The sequence below is a fragment of the Bidens hawaiensis genome, unplaced genomic scaffold (genome assembly GCF_021521415.1).
Source record: "Bidens hawaiensis isolate Kalapana, Puna unplaced genomic scaffold, B.hawaiensis_p1.1 tig00013193_1, whole genome shotgun sequence".
NCBI lineage: Eukaryota > Viridiplantae > Streptophyta > Magnoliopsida > Asterales > Asteraceae > Bidens > Bidens hawaiensis.
In genome coordinates, this window is record NW_027492114.1 from 645,662 (window position 1) to 662,046 (window position 16,385).

Here is a 16,385-nt window from a genome sequence, read left to right on the forward strand (position 1 = left end):
TGATAAAAAGAAAAACAAATAAGTACTTTTATTATTAAAATTAAAATACTCTTACCACTTTTATCAGTAATGTCTCAACCTTATATTTTCCGACACACCGGACATGTTATATACATTAAATGATTTTAACACATCTAAACTTCTGTCATGTTGGTTATGCTTGTGAGCAGAAGGTCCGGGGAAAAGGATTCGAGTCCGGATCCCTTTTGTCCCGGCCTGACCCATTGTTTGCGGTTCATTGTTTTCTCTTCATATCGCAGATGGCGTTTATACATATTGTTTTGTAAAACCAAATAAAATAGTTTCGTAATTATATAAACCAATGATCATTTAGTTTTGCAACATCACTTCTAAACTATTAAAAATGTTGCCTAAACCCAATGTTTTGAAAACCCTATCTTCGCTCAACTTTAATGGTACACTGATTGAACCGGCCTTGAAAACCTCAGTAACACCAAATCAGAAACACGACTAAACCAAAATCCGAACAGAGATGATGCCATATGCATCACTTCATCCTCTGTCACACTCTTCAAAAAACCACCAATCAGCAACCCATTCTTCACACCTTCTAAAACCAATCCATCTTCTTCCTCACAACGCTTGACCTTCTTAACATCTGAATCATCCAAAACCACTAATGCACACTCAGCTTCTCTCTTATTACCACATAGTTTCTTTTCTTCTAAATCCTCCTTATCTTCTTCTTCTTTTGCATCATCAAGAACCGGAACAATACCCGACGAACCAACATCACACGGTAACATCCCGATCGCGCACGCTCTCCAAGATTTCACCACACTCCATCTCTTTTTAGTCTCCACATTTGCAGGTTTCTTTTTCAACTTCATTTTTTGTAATTGCTTTTGTTTTAAAAGTTCAACTTTTGTGGACTCTTGTTTTATAGACATCTGTTGCTGGTAATAAAAGCTTTCCGGGTCAACTTGAGCTGTTTGACTAACCGCATTATCCGTGTTTGATGTGTGTAAATATGCTAGCTTATTAAGTTTTTGGACCAAATTGTGACTACCAGCCGTGTGTGCGAGAACAGAGGCTGCACTGGCTAGATGGTTGTTACCATGCGAAGAAACCATGAGACATTTGGCCATGAGATGTATGAGAGTTGACTTCGGGAGACTTTTGTCTTTTGGTGAATTAACAGTTTCAGAAGTTGTAATTTTTCGGCGAGAAGGCTTTAGATCGTTGAGGCTCCCAACTAGCCACTTAATTAGATACGAAAGATGCTCAGTGTTTAGTTGTTCTCCTGATAAATATATACATCTTGTTAAATGAAAGCACAATAAACAAGTCGGCGCGTTGGAACGGGGTGGACAGATCCTAGGGTATGCATGGGTTGGTATTGGGCTCAAACCGAACCAAAACTTAAAATTCAGTTTTAGGGTGTTTCAGTCCTTTGGTTTTGCCATTTAGACTTGGAGATCTGGGCCTAAAAAGTGGCCCAAAATAATAAAGGCGGGCTTAAACTACCTTGTTGATAAATGATTAATTGATTATTACAAATTTGGGCCTAAAATTTTGAACTAGATTATTTATCATTTTTTTTATATAAAACGCATTCAAAAATATATATTGTAATCCATAAACTCATAACAAAAGTTGGTTTTTTTTGGCTTTTACGGTTTTATGTTCTTGCAAAACTGAAACCGGACAGGGATTTCGTTTCTTGAAAACACATAAAATTAAACCATTGGTTTAGAGTTGGGTCGGTTATCTGATTCGGTTATGTTGGTTATTTCATTTTAATAGTTCAGTATTGTCGGTTTATATGCATTATAACCTTGAATAGGCATAAAACCAAACCCTCAGGTAGCGTTTGGTAGAAGGGAACGAGAGGCGGAATGGAATAGGACATTGCAAATGAATGAAAAAAACCATGTTTGGTTGCAATGTGGTAATGGAATGAACCATTCCATAATAAATAAAATTCCTTCCAAATATAGGATTTTCATTCTTTAAGGAGGTGTTTTTTTTCCATTCTTTCAAGGAATGGAATCAACAACAACAATAATAATAAAATATTATGATTATTATTATATTAGAATTATTATTATTATATTATAATTATTATTACATTCTCATATTATTATATTATTATTTATTTTATTATATTATCATTATGTTTTATATTATAATATAGCAATTATTATATCAGAGTCATTATCGCATTATCAATATTATTAAAATTATTTGACAAGTCAACCCTTCATAACACGCATGCGTGAGTCAACTTTTTTATGATTATTTTTATTCGCTTTAGTGATCTTGTTGAAGGGCGCATGTCTTAAAAATGAGTTAATACGAATATTCATATTATTAATATTATTTATGTAGTAGTAATAATAATAATAATAAAGGGATGATCATTCCATTCCTATATGGCAACCAAACATAACAATGAAATGGTAATGGTCCATTTCATTCCTTTGTCCATTCCATTCCCACCTCCATTCCATTTCCTCATCCATTCCATCACTTCGTACCAAACATACCCAGTTTTGAGTTGGGTTTGGTTATTCATTTCGGTTTTTACGGTTAGTTATGTCGGTTTACATACATGCAAAGCCGAACTGAAAATTCGGTTTTTGAAAAAACATAAAATCAAGCCATCAGTTTTGGGTCTGGTTCAGTTATGTCGGTTATTTTTAAACAAGATTTTTAAATAAAAAATGCCAAATAACCAAGATAATGACAGATCACCATGCCTGGCACTCAAGATACAGAAAAAGTACCCGATTCGTGTTCTAGAGCTTGGTGAGTCTCGATCATACGAACTACTGCTTTGAGAAGGCTTAGAAGCATGTCTGGTTCTTTATTTGACAACTTAATAATTAGCGGTTTCCAATCATCAAGTTGAGAACCATTTGCCACGTCACCAGACTTGTGTGCCTTTAAAAGAAACTCCAACAACATGGGCACGACTTCCGAGGGGAAAGAAGAATATAACTTGAGTACATTCTTCAACGCCTTGTTTATTTGCTTCTTGGAACCTTAAAAACATATAAAACCTTCAACACATGTCACAAATTTTTTACTTGAAGAACATTAATGCTAACGTTTTCTTTTAATTACTGGGGAATCAGATGACGTAGCTTGATTTACATTCAAATTGAACGCAAGTTCGCTTATCTTTGACTTGATTTCTTTTTCAAAATTAGCGGTTCGGTCACTCGCGTATGGAATTGCCATCTTTTGAGGCTCCCAATAATAAGACTTTAACCAATCAAGTGCCTAAAATAGTGTACATCAGTCATTTGTAAGCGAGCCGAACAAACACAAGTGGAGCTTGTTTGTGTTCATTCGTTTAACTTTAACCAAACAAACGAGCACACATGAACATTAAACAAACGGAGTTTTCTTGTTTGTGTTTGTTTATTAAGAAAATGAACTTGTTCATGTTTGTGCATTTAGCTTTAACCAAACAAACGAGCGAAAACAGACATTAAAAAAATGGAGTTTTCTTGTTTGTGCTCATTTGTTAAGAAAATGAACGTGTTCGTAATATTTTGCTTAACTTTAACCGAACAAACAATCCAACACGGACAGTAAACAAGCAAAGCTTTCTTGTTTGTGTTCGTTTGTTAAGAAAATGAACTTGTTCGTGTTCATTTATGTCCGATCATTATCAGTATAAACGAATGGTTCACCCAGGTAAACGAACAAACATAACTGATCTAAAACCAATTAAGAGTAAATGTGAGCAACAATTGTGCCAAAAAAGTTACTGAAACTAGACTAAAATGTTATAGGCCTAATCAATTTTAATGTACATATTAACAAACAAACTTAAACCAGCGCAAATGAACAAAAGAGACATGCGTCGCGTGCGTTTGTTTAACTAAAAGAACAAACTTTTCGCTGAACAATTCATAAACAGTTCACTGAACGTTCAGTTTGTTTACAGCCAAGTAATGTATACCTTGGTAGATGCAAGCCGAACCAGCCTTAATGAAGGAAGATCACGATGTGAACACTCTACAAAACAGCAGATAAAGAGATTACATAAAGGATGCATCAAACTATGTCGACTTTACCCGAGAAACATAAACACCTAGATGTATAACTGAATTTCTTACCGTGCCGAATATCAATCAGCATACGAGGAATACCAATTGCATCAGCTGCCTCCCCTATTGAAATCTCATTCTTCTTACGGGTCTTCTCCACAATACCATTCACAAGCCTTCAATTTTAAGTTTCAGTAAGTATACTATAAACCTCATGATGACAGATCAAAATTAGTGGCAGCAGCATAAGCCATACACTAATTGTTTGGATGGAAGTGTTACATATTGATACAAATAAACTGCCCGTAGGAAAATATGCATAGAAACTACGCAGTTAATGCGACAAAAAATCGAATATAAGTCAAGGACCGATATTTGAGATAAAGGCTATCACGGTGGGACATCGGTAATTTTAATCTCATGCGGAATTTATACAAATAGCAAATAACACTAACAATTGAGTATTCTCTCTTACCATTAGAAAAACCCAAAAAATCCGAACTGAATTAAAAACTGACGGTTTGGTTTTGATTTTAGTAAAAACCGAAATATCGGCTTTGGTTCGGTTTTGTGTTTTGTGAAAAACTAAAAAAAAAACAAACCGAACCGAAAAGACCGATTTGTTGAATTACTTTTTCATTGAATCATTTATGCTTGATAAACTTTGATTTTTTTATTTTTAATGTTAATCTGTTATGTTTTGTCAATTTGGATGAGATTAAATCCTTTTAAATGTGTCTTTTATTAGCCGTTGATATTCTAGGCCAAAATGTACAATATGTTAATATTCTAGGCCAAAATGTACAATATGTTAATATTCTAGGCCAAAATGTACAACGTTGTATTACATATTAACTTTATAAAAAATATTAGGTCCAATTTTAAAATATCATGGGTAAAATTTCTTTGGACCGAAAATTACTAGCCCAATTAGCAAAACCGAAAAAACCGAATCGAAAAGTAAATTGTGCACAGAAACCCAAAACCGAAACCGAACGGAATTCATAAAACAAAGAGCTAGTTTTAGCCCAAAACCGCACTGTGCACGCCCCTACCAACCATTAACAAATTAAGGTTTTGCGAAACACTTAATAATTGTAGCAACTAGGACCTGATTAAGGCTCTTAAAACACAAACATCACTAAAGAAAGATAAGAATAAGAAGAAATAAATAAATAAATAATAATAATAATAATGGGAAGTTAGTGTTAACCTGATAATGGTCATAGAATATAGCATCGTGAGGACATTGTGAGGGAGCAAATCAGTCGCAGATAAAGCATCCCTAAAGAATGGAAGCAGTGACTTCAATTACCACAGGAAGGCATCGCCACGTGGATATGCGTTGGCTAGGGTTAGAAGAAAACAGGGATTCTCTGATGGTATTCCACTCGCTCCATGTTATCCATGGCACCAGCTTCTGGTTTCCTTCCGTAATAACAACCGCCGATTGACTCCATTCAACGAAACACCTTGGTTTAGTGGCCGGAATGGAATGGAATGAATGTATCAGATGTCAAGGGTTGGTTGGGTCAACTCATAAGCCCATAAAAGCCTCAACTCTCATTATTACGAGCCCAATACTTCGAGTTTTTTTTTAACAAAATGGGGTTAGGGGAAAAATATTTATCAACAAAGTATGTATTTTTGTGTAATTCTCACTCTTAATTTTATTGGGTAAAGATAATTTCTATTAATTCTTTTAATTCAAAAAAGATAGATAAAAAATGTAAATTAAAAAATAATAAAACTTACTTTTCTATATTCTTTTATTATTTTCCTTAAAATAATTCAATCATTTTCCAGAAAATCCCCACGTATAACTAAAAAAAATTAAAATTTGAACTGTGCTTCAACATTAAAATAATCAAATTATAATTTTTTTTCTTTGGCATAATATTTATTATTTAAAATGGTTAGTACGAACGAATAGTAAAATTGTAACTTTTTTCTTCATAACGTTTCGGCATAATTGTTGTTGAAAGCCAAAACAGTTCCTACCGAGCAACACTAGCACTGCTATCGATGCACCCTTTTTTATAAATTTTGCAGTTGTTTTTGAAATATATATATATATATACATATATATATATACACACCGCAAGTGCATGTACCGTATTTTTATACCACAAATATGTCAACTAGGTTATTTTTTTAATTCACTATTTATTATCTTACTTGAATTAAATCAAAAATAACATAAATTATCTTGACCCAATAAGATTAGGAATGAGAAATGTAGGTTTAAACAAAAAAACTTATTTTACTAAATACTTCCAAACTCCCTATTTTGGTAAATACTTTTTTCTTACACCCTATTTTGGTTAAAAAAAACTCCTACTCCCTTCGCCCACCTCTAATGGCTTTATGCAACCAGTTGCCGAGGTACTTCAAAAGATTTACCAACCAAATACAAATCATCTTACTTGAGTTTGAATCCTATACCAGTGGTGTTCTATTGGTTGATTTAATTTAATTACATTTTCAAGAATTTTAAGGTTTGTATTTTAATATTTGAGTAGAGCCGTCTGAAGGTAGCGGAATAAATGGTGCAAAGATCATCTTCGTGGCTTCTGGTTCACATTTTTTGTGTGGCTGGTCTCATCTTATTCCTCTTCACGAACGCACTCCCTTCTTCTTTCTTTATGAATAGTTGAACAGGCCATTGCAGACAAATGTCTAGATGGGTCTCTCTCTTATGCTCTATAAGTCTGTTTCTCTTTCTTTCATATCATACTAGGGGTTCCACCATGGAAAATTAGTGGTAATTTTAATTTTAAAAACGTCAAAAATAGAGAATCAAGCAATAATAACGTCAGATATACATGTTTGAGGTTTTGAAACAAAATCAGACATCGATATAATCCCATATCAATAAAGACGATCAAGCAATAATAGACGATGAAGAAACACGGATCTCACGCGTGTTTCTTTTGCTGGCTAAAGTGCTATGAAAACTCAGTCACTAGATCATTCTATCTCTGGATCTGACCGTCAGTTAGCTTTTCAAACCATTCCCGGGCAGCTCTCGTTAAAGTAAGGGCGAACATATTGCACTAGTATGGAAGAGTCAATCCACTGACTCCTCCAACTGCAGTGAAATTAAGTAGGTGGTCTCTATGAGGCCTCTCATTCGTTAGAATAGTACTAACGAATGACTTTCCATAGCCCATTCGCTAAACACACTTAGCGAATGGGTATACTTAAACGATTAAGCCGCCATTCGTTACACTGTAGTAACGAATGGGCTCTTACATTAACGAATATGCCTAGTCTTTAACGAATGAGGCCTCATTCGCTAAACATGCTTAGCGAATGAGCCTTTATACATAAAGTGTAAAGACTAAACTACCCCTATACTTAACGAATGAGCCTTCATTCGTTACACTATAGTAACGAATGGGCTCTTAACTTAACGAATCAGCCTAGTCGTTAATGAATGGACCTCATTCTCTAAACATGCTTAGTGAATGAGCCATCTTTACATTAAATATAAAGACTAAACTACCCCTAGCCTATTCGAACAGCTGCGGACACCAAATCATGCACTTACAGGTACTTGCTAGGCCTAGCCTAGGTTGCACCCTCACAGGAGTCTCCATCGCTATCTCCTCATCTACTAATGCATCCTCCTCCCATACCTCAACTTCTCGACCTTAAACCCTACCACTATGAGTGGAAATGGATTTTAACTGAGCAGCCGAATTAGGTTGGTCATTTCCTAAAAACTTACCGAGGAGTCTCTCATATAAACGTCGGGCTATATCACCTATAATCTCTAAAGATCTAAGAGTGTGGACTGGTGATTTCTTAAAAGCATATCATGATCGGCTAAATTTTTCTGATTGTCCAGATCTCTAACAAGTATCTGCTTCATCATCTCCTCTAGTCTACCTATCCCACTACTCCAATCCTACCCATTACTCATACCTTGACTATTTTGATCCCCACTAAACGACTGATCCTGCCCACGGTTAGGATTTAGATTTGACAGGAAACCAGGGGGTGCACAGTAGGAACGCCAACTAGAGTTATAATTATTAATTTTATAGTTGTTCCAGTTTGTATTTCCATTAAACATATTAGGAACCCTATTCTACCCTCATATGAACTCTACCTGCTCCTGACTCATCAATAGACAATCTAAAGTACCATGCCCCCTCTACATAACTCACATTTATCAACCTTTGCTTTGAGGTTCTTCATCACTCGATTCAAGTTTTCCAAAGCAGCAGCCACACTAGTGTCCAGATTAACCTGGTGTACACCTCGAGCGGATGAGGGTGTACTAGTGACGGGAGTGGAATTCCTGTTAGGTGACCTTTTCGCATATTCTGATTGGGCAAAACTTTCAAACATTTCATTGCATTCCATGACATTCTTCCTATCCATCAGATTACCTCCCGCAACTATGTCGAAACAAGCTTGAGTTTCATAATTCAACCCATTGTAAAACTTCTCAACAAGAGCCCATGGAGTGAGACCCCTATGCCGACCACCAACCTCTCACCATGTTGATGTCGCCCCCACCACCATCGGCTATGTCTACCGCCTATTGCCACCAACCTACAACCAATGAAGCGCTGAACCTTTCTCATCTTAGATTCTCACCCTCTTTCTTAGGATTCTGGTGGCCGAGTTCAGCTCATTCACTACCGTGTCTGAAATCGTGACCACCACCATCACTCCAATTCTCCAACTAGATTTGTAGCAAAATTCCAGATCAGTGATTTGTTGTCCCTTCGGCGATTAAGCAAGTAATCAAGAAGGACTTGAAGGTGACCGACCATTATCTTTGGAGCCTATAGATTGAACCCCTTTGTTACTCTATTCTACCCGCAGGTTAAAATTTGGCAGGTAAAACTATTAGTCGTTTAGTCGACGAGAGTATACTCTGTTCTTGCCAGAAGATGACTATCCACATTAAAATAAATTTGAAATAGGTAATTGAAATGGATGAAATGAATCATTACTGAGCATTAAATTGAAATCCATTTGACAATATATGATATACGGGAGCTTCGATTGCAATCAAAAAGTGTGATTTTTGGTAAATTTAGCTGCGGGATTTGGCTGGTAGAATAGATAGTCGACTGTGGTGGTGGTGGCTGCTAAATATGTTGGTAATGGTGGTGGTTACGGGAAGTCACCTTCTGCGTCCTTGGAGCTATGGTGGACCAGGAGAAAGGGGAATGAAGGGTGGTCTTGGCCAATTTTTACATTTCCCCCTTAAGTTAAGAGCATGTTCATAGAGGCACTAATACTTAAATAAACTAATATGTATACTGAAAATACCAAAAATACCCCAAGGTTAACGTTGGAAAATAGACGAGGTTAACAATTTGGGCGGTATTGGCAACAATTAGGAAACCTCAAGGGTCCAGTTGAAAAAAAAAAACTTTTTGGACGAAAGTCGTAAAATTGACCAAACTTCAGGGATGATTTTGGCACTTTACTCGTATATATGTGTGTGTGTGTATATATATATGCTAAGTATAAAATGAAAACCCACTTGAGTTGTGAAAACTCTAGAAACTCATTCTCAACCACATATTTTTAATTAATGTTTAAATCTTGTGGTCCACAATTAAAGTGAATAAAAAATGTAAATATAAATATAACTTTTTATCTCTCCTGAAAACATATATAAAAAATTAGTAAAAAAATGGTAAAAAATAGCAAAACATTTTTTTTTATGTTTCGATGTTTTGTATTAAATGTTACAACATATATTACATGTAACAAAAAAAACGATGTTACATAGGGTTTTTACGGGGTTTCACAACTCAAATGAGTTTTCATTTTAACCTTACCATATATATATATAGGCTAGGCTAATTATAAAATGAAAACCCACTTGAGTTGTGAAAACTCTAGAAACCTATTCTTAACCACATGTTTTTAATTAATGTTTAAATCTTGTGGTCCATAATTAAAGTGAATAAAAAATGTAAATATAAATATAACTTTTTATCTCTCCTGAAAACATATATAAAAATTAGTAAAGAATATGTTAAAAAATAGCAAAACATTTTTTTTTATGTTTCGATGTTTTGTATTAAATGTTACAATATATATTACATATAACAAAAAAAACGATGTTACATAGGGTTTTCACAACTCAAATGAGTTTTCATTTTAACCTTACCCTATATATATATATATGTATATATATATATATATGTATATATAATGAAATCATTTTAATGCAAGAATTGTGAGAAGTAAGTTACAACCTTTGATTGAGTTTGATCAATGGCCTACATTAAAGATGACAATATTGTGATTAGTGGATCTCTAATTTTAATGTGATTTAATACAAAGGGGTATATTGGTCTATCAGTGACGATTGCTTATGAAAAGAAAAACCTATACATTTAATACGCTTATTAAATTTTTCATAAGAATCTTCTCCGGAAACTTATTACACATTCAATAATCTTTTTTCATTCATGATAATCGAACATCATAAGCTTCAATTGAACAATGTAGAAGCTTCAATTGATTACCAAACAACTTCAATCTCAGATTCGTCTCCATTCAAAAAGAAAAGCAACATAAAAAAAAAACAACGCGGAAGTGGAATTTAGATATCTAAGGTTAGTGTTTTTTGTTTGACTTTTTTTCGTTTTTGTTTTAAATTACCTAAACATAACAATTTTCAATCCAAATATGATTATAAACTTCATGATTAAATTACTAATTTGGGGAAATAAACCATAGTTTTTTTTCTTATAAATATAAATTAAGGGAAAATTCTATGGTATTCATCTTGCCTACACTAGTTAAGCTTAATCAGTTATAAATCTTTATTTATTTGATTACGTTTTTATAGATGCATATATTTTTGTGTGTAGTTATATTTCGTTCTATGTAGGTTAATATGTATGATTTCCATGTAGGATTGGCAATTGTGTAGGGGTTTTGTTATTTTGTGTAGGGGTCTTGTGGTTTTTTTATTATGTGTAGGATTGACAGTTGTGTAGGATTGATTGTTGTCAATGTAAATCATGGTTTATTTGCGTTGGGTGTTTGCCATGTATGTAGGTATATTTTAGAATTTGTGTATGATTAGTAGTATGTGGAGTATGATTTATTATGTGTAGGATTAATGTTAATTATAACAAACTCCATATAGAATATGAGTATTAATGTTAATTATAACGAAGTTCTGGACCGTGTAGGGAATCTTATTGGATGTCTTGAATGTGTAGGATATCTTTGCATGTATAGGGGTGTGTAGGTTATTAGTTGGTATGATATGAGTTAATGTTTTTCTAATTTGGGTATTATGTGTGGTTTATGCAGCTTTTTGGGTTTAGAGATGATGCTTTTTACCCAGTTGGTTTTCATACAGAAGTGGAAAGTACCATTTGTAATAAAAGTTGGTTTTTTAGTCGAAATTTCTTGTTATACCATTATTTGAGTTTAAATGCTAGTTTGATTAAAAAAAACAACACAGGTGCATGGAAAGCATTTTAAGCAAGAAAATGGCAAAATGTGTATCAGAGTTCAAAAATGTGAGTAAAAGTAATGATTTATATAAAATTGAAAAACAACCCGAATGATAATGGAAATCGTGAAACATATATATATATATATATATATATATATATATATATATATATATGTGATCTTCATGTCAAACAAAATAAATTTGATTTCATAATGTGATTGTGTGACTAAAGGCAATGAATGAAACTCATAGAAATAATTAATATTAAAATACAAAACCAACTTATTAATATGTACTTTAGAGTTAGCTTGATTAATTGTATTGAAATACAAAATATCAAAATATAGATAAATAAAAGTATGCAGACACTTGTTAAAATAAAATAAAAATCAAATTAACAAATAACATTGAGAAAACGTTATATGAACGTTTACGAGCCAGGAATCTAGTCGCAAATTGATACGTAACTCGTGTTCAATACATTAAACATCAATATATTAATGATGAAAATACATTATGGATGAATACATTAGATGAGAGGAAAATCCGGCATGGTAACAATATACGAATAAGTTATGACACAGATCTCTATTGAATAACACTATGGAAGGCCTATTTATAGGCTGGTCTCATTCGTTAGAATAGTGTTAGCGAATGAGGCCTCTCATTCGTTACTGTACTAACGAATGAGGTCTTTCCATAGCCCCATTCGCTAAACACCCTTAGCGAATGGGTATACTTTAACGAATGAGTCGCCATTCGTTACAGTGTAGTAATGAATGGACTCTTACATTAACGAATAGCCTAGTCCTTAACGAATGAGGTCCCATTTGTTAAACATGCTTAGCGAATGGGCCTTTATACATTAATATAAAGACTAAACTACTCCTATCCTATTCGAACAGTTGCGAACACCAAATCCGTGCACATACAAATATATTTATTTGTAATGAAACTTACCATTAATTAGTAATAGTTACCAAAAAAAAAAGAAAATGGGCATTTTTACTAACGTACCCTTCTAATTAATTAATCTATAATATATATAAAAGAAAACCCAAAAATCCTATGTGTCGCGATGTGGTCGCTCCCCCCTTTTATGGAAGCCACCAGATTTCTTGATTTTTAAATGGAGGCCTTTCATTGATTTAACCCAAATTCATGGGTATGAGTCTTATCAAAACCAGATAGCTCTTAAACGGGTTATAAATATACTAAAATTTAATATTCAATTTAAAAATAAAAGATATTATTTATAATTAATAAACAATTTTATAGTAAAAAACATAAGCGGGTCATGAGTCACCAAATCCAGATAGCTTTTAAACGGGTTATAACATATCATTTATTTATGAAACCCTTTCATCATCAAACCCTAAGTATATTATTAACTTTCTTACAATAAAGAAAATTAAAATTAAAAAAATAAATATTAAAAAACAAAAAATGTAAAACAACCATTCTCTCAAACCATCAGATTACTTTATTTGTAAATGAAGGCTTCTCACGCATTTGACCCGAATTCACGGCTAAAGGTCTCACCAAACCAAAATAGCTCTTAAACGGGTTATAACATCTCATTATATTAAAAAAATAATCTCATCAAATATTTGATATGAAAATCCTATAAAATAGGAATATACTAAAAATTAATATCCTATTTTATTTTAAAAGAAGATATTATTTATAATTAAGAAACAATTTTATAACAAAGAAAATAAATAGGTAATGGGTTTCACCAAACCCAAATAACTTTTAAACCGGACTATAACATATGATTTATTTGTGAAACCATTTCATAATCAAACCTCAAGCATATTAATTATTAACTTTCTTACAACAAATAAAATTAAAATCCAAATATACATATATAAATATTAAAAAAAATAATGTAAAACAACCCCCGTAATACGAGAGCTAAAATCTAGTTAATCACAAAATAGAAAAAAAATTATGTGATTGGTTGAAATAACTTGTCGCATGAAGTTAAACCTATGTCTATATCTATATTATATCTTATAAAACATATAAAAAGGTAATCGAAGAAATTCTGATGACACGCCGTAAAAATTGAATGCACAGTAGCTCCGTTGCCTTCTTCCAAGCCATCTCCGACGGGTTGTTCTGCCAGAAAATTGAATGCCATATTAAATTCCAATCCTTCCATCTACCCTCCATGAATCCCCCATTCGTTTCAATTTATATTTACTTTAACGCCTCCCCCAATGGAACTCAGATGCACATGTTTCTGCTGCCTACACCTCCTTCACATTCTCTTCCTCCTTCGTTAACATCTCGCTCTTTGTCTCTCTAGGGTTTTCAATCTCCGCCATTGATCCAGTGTGTTGTTTCCACAGGTATCTTTAATTTGTTTTCAAGAGAGCGGTACAACAATCTTAGCCTGAAATTATTCAAAAACGGTTCGTTTATTTGATCAAAGTATGAAATGGTGGATTTGAGTGATATTGGTCATCTATTTCTAGAATGGAATTTAGGAGCTGCAGGTTTGTTGTTCCTCACTTCCAGTAGTTCTGTGACTTATCAACAATTTTAGTCTCACTTTTTATTGACATACCAGTGTTGTTAGTGACTAATATTTCATTCATTTTCATTACTGCTCTTTAAATACTTTACAGAATCAGGTATGCAAAGAATATTTTTTTATTTTGTTATTCCTGCATCTTGTAGTAGGGATTGTTGAGTTGAGATTGTGCTCTTTATGCATAAGTTTAGTAGGGGATTCTGATATATGATGCAAATTCATTATTATTTGTATTTTCAATAAAAACGTATTGTTGTTGATGAAAAGTTAAACATTTACTGTTTCGTTAGAGTTTGTCTATTGAACAGCTTATATATTTCGCTTGCTTATATCAGTTTGCAGATATAGAAGTCACATAGGCATCCATGCTCTACACATTCATACTGTATACAGTATGCTTCAAAGATCCATCTTTGTCACATTTTAATTTAATTCTTATATTCCTCATCTAATAGTTTTTCTTTTAAATATTTACAAAACATTATATAACTTTATAACCTCACCGAACAATACGCGACTATCCTACTGATGTCGTACAGATGAATTTGTTTTTTTTTCCGGGTTTCGGGTTGTTCGGATCGGGATGTAATAGAATTTCACTCAAAGACTATTATAGGTTTTCGGGTAGAATGGATCGGGTAAAAATGGGTTGGGTTTTTGGTCACACTCATAAAAAGAATTCTAATAACTTTTCATTATTTGATTTTTTTTCATTGTAGAATAATAGATATAAAAAATAAACAGTATTGTAAAAATTCTAATGAAAATGGGTCGAAATCAAAGGAATCTTTCTAAAGACAAAACTAAGCTATTTTCTTAAAATAGTAATGTTAATTTCTCTGGACACCTTATGAAAATTGCTATGCCATTTTTATTTAACTTAAGGAATAAATTCATTGCAGATGATAAAATAAGGTGACCCACATCTTTAGTGTTACTTTTTAGTTCTCTGTATTTTAGTCAAACAGACGATGGTTTGTTGTTTTTATTTTAAGTCAACAACAGATAGAATACTTTATAAAATTTTAACATCTATGCCTTTTTGTTCAGCATGTTTCTATCCTAATATTATATATTTGAATGCTACACAAAAGAATATAAACACAATTGTAAATTTTGACTTAAAAATCAACCAGTTGACTATAAAAACTCGTAACATAAGTCACCTTACAAGTCCTATTTTTTTTTACTTGTTGCAGGTGCAGGAATCACCCTTGATTAAGATTCGTGGTTGAAACGCTACAATGGTTGAGATAAGATTAAGGTCAACATTAACTACGCTTCTTATGAAACTAAAGAATATTCAAATTTGTTGTTGCATGATTTTGTTGAAGGTCAAGATTAAGGTGGAGTGTACCATGTGGACCAAACATTGTGATCATATTTCCTGGTGATGGTCATGGTTGCCTGGTGGTAGTCATGGCCTGTTTTACCGCTCATTATCTAGTGGCATGAACAACGATGAGACACAATCGGGCATATTAGATTATCTTATTTCAACATATTATATACGCGCGATATGGCAGGTACAATTCCGAGTTGTCCTTCGTATTTCTAATGGTCGTTGAAGAATACTATTGTTGTATTAGATGCGTGTATTTTGAAATCTTGTACTTTACAACATGTCTCACCCTCCCCATACCTGCTAATGCAATCGTAATTAGTGAGATTTTTACCGTGTATGATTGATTATATAGGAAGTAAACCCTTGTACCATAACAAACCAAGTCGCTATCGGACCGAATTCATGTTGTGTCCCCACCGCGAAGCGCGGGCTCTTACGCTGGGCTGATCTTTAAAATGTATATGTTTTGACCAAATATTTTGTTTATTGGGATTGCAGGTTCGTGATAGCAATGGCCAACAACTTTCGTTAGACTTTCCTAAAAACCACTTCAGTGATGGACATCATAGTTTGCCATACTCAATCGATTGCTTCGTCGTTTTTCTTCAAATGGCCTCAACTGACCACCACCGCCACGTCGACTTAGGCCTACCCGACACTCCACAATTCCAATCCCATACGCCCACGCCATCTCAGTACGTTTTCGCTGTTATTATTTATTATTATTGTTGTTGTTATTCATTTTTATTACAAGTCGACTAATATGTCATAAGTTCTACATTGATCTCAATTGAAGTTTGTTAAGAACTAGAGTTGGAAAATAATTTGGAGTAGTTATGAATTCGGAATGTTTGGAACTAATTTGGGCTAAAGTGTTGCATCACCTGGTATCACATCAGATTATCAGTTCCAAATTAAAAATCTAAAGTGTTTAATGTTTTTGGAAACTGAGATGAGGCACTCCCAGCCAAAACATTATTAGCTTGGAACTCCATATGTACAAACAGTAATTCAAAC

At 33.4% G+C, this 16,385-nt stretch overlaps 1 pseudogene across 1 annotated transcript; it reads right to left on the reverse strand.

Moving 5' to 3' along the window:
* Positions 1-410: 410 nt before the first annotated feature.
* LOC143543616 (uncharacterized) lies at positions 411-13,814 on the reverse strand (annotated as a pseudogene). Its single transcript, XR_013137107.1, has 7 exons — positions 13,741-13,814; positions 5,239-5,497; positions 4,095-4,201; positions 3,938-3,993; positions 3,075-3,249; positions 2,751-3,008; positions 411-1,264 (listed from the first exon to the last, which is right to left on the reverse strand). The product of XR_013137107.1 is annotated as an uncharacterized LOC143543616 (transcript).
* Between the last annotated feature and the right edge of the window lie 2,571 nt (positions 13,815-16,385).